The following is a 1,515-nucleotide window of genomic DNA, read 5'->3' on the forward strand; positions in this document are numbered from 1 at the left end:
ATGAAATTTACTTAGTATTTTCGATCCTTTTCAGAAATCAGTTTCAGCACTTCAAAAGTATTTTCCAGTACTTAAAGTTTATCAACTTTTACACTCAGCTAACCCAAACAAATTCTAAATTGAACGAGATGGTTAAAAATTACCTTCAAAAAAACTTCCCTAGTCTCTTATACTCCTTCGTTTTGACTTATATGAATCTATTTGACTGGACACGAAGTTTAAGAAAGAAGATAGAACTTTTGAACTTGTGATATAAAATGAGGCATATATATTTTGTGTCACTATAAATCATTGCACAAAGGTAAATTGTTTCCAAATATGAAAAGAGATAGTTCTTTTTTGCACAGACTAAAAAGAAAATATGTTCACATAAATTGGAATGGAGGGAGTAACAGTTTTGGCTATGGATTATTAGCATTTAAATACAAAATGGTGTCTACTTTCAGCTTCAAAAAGCTAAATTGGTCCTTTTCTTCGGGTTTGAAAGTTTCTTTCGATTCAACTATTGAGAAAACAATCCACTAAGAGATTTTTGCCGAAGAAGGTGAATAAAGAATCTTGTTTAAGAAAATAATTCTGTAGGGGAACAGATTTTGTTTGTCTAAAAGTAGAGCCGCAAAGTTGTTCGCAATATTAATTACATCAATTAGAAGACGAGAGATCTATTGCACTTTGCTTTAGGACTTTAGTAGTATTTCCGGTAAATGTCGAATACTTGTAAAGAAAGCTTAGATACCTAGCATCAACAAGTGGACGTGCCGGAGTGGCTATCGGGCATGACTAGAAATCATGTGCGCTCTACCCGCGCAGGTTCGAATCCTGCCGTCCACGGCTACTTCTTTTTCTTCAAATTTCCTATTATAATTTTGTTATTTACGTGGATTCTCAGCAAGACAACAACTATTTTTATCGGTAGTATGATAAGCAGATATAAATTATATGCTTATGAGCTAAAAGTCATAAATTGGTCATCACGAACTTATGACTTTTCAACTTATAGATTATTTTTGGTTTGATCGAACTTTTAACCATTTTATTTGTGATATTTTTTCTAATTCTTCAAAATATTTGTCCCAAAACCAAACTCCTAAATTTATCTTCACTCAGTATAAGTTTGTTCCTTTCTTTATAAGTGTTTACCCCCGATTTGGTAACCAATTGAATTTGTATGTGGATATAGGATATGTGCTTGGGCCTAAATATTGATTACAAAGATTGGATAAGAACGCTTTTTAATACACAAATAAGGAGCATAAATACCGGCTGCTTACACATATGACGAGTAGATTGAAGAGGTTCAACAAGAATCGGATGTATATATATATTGTGTTACAAATGCTCTTGAAAGTAAAAGAAGGATCAACCCCCTTAAGGGAGGAGGGGGCACTCTATTTATACTAATGAGCCCATGGGCCTCCTCCAATGTGGGTCTAATAAAATAGTAATAAAAGGGGACAACCCCTGCACGGGTTTGGTGAGATTTGACTGACGGCGCCGTCTGACACACGCACAGTT

The 1,515-nt window shown here is 34.3% G+C and overlaps 1 non-coding gene across 1 annotated transcript; it reads left to right on the top strand.

The window, feature by feature from the left end:
* Positions 1-749: 749 nt before the first annotated feature.
* On the top strand, positions 750-831 carry TRNAS-AGA (transfer RNA serine (anticodon AGA)). The gene has a single exon. It is a non-coding gene; the product is annotated as a tRNA-Ser (tRNA).
* The last annotated feature ends 684 nt before the right edge of the window (positions 832-1,515 follow it).

This window comes from Lycium barbarum, chromosome 9, assembly GCF_019175385.1.
Source record: "Lycium barbarum isolate Lr01 chromosome 9, ASM1917538v2, whole genome shotgun sequence".
NCBI lineage: Eukaryota > Viridiplantae > Streptophyta > Magnoliopsida > Solanales > Solanaceae > Lycium > Lycium barbarum.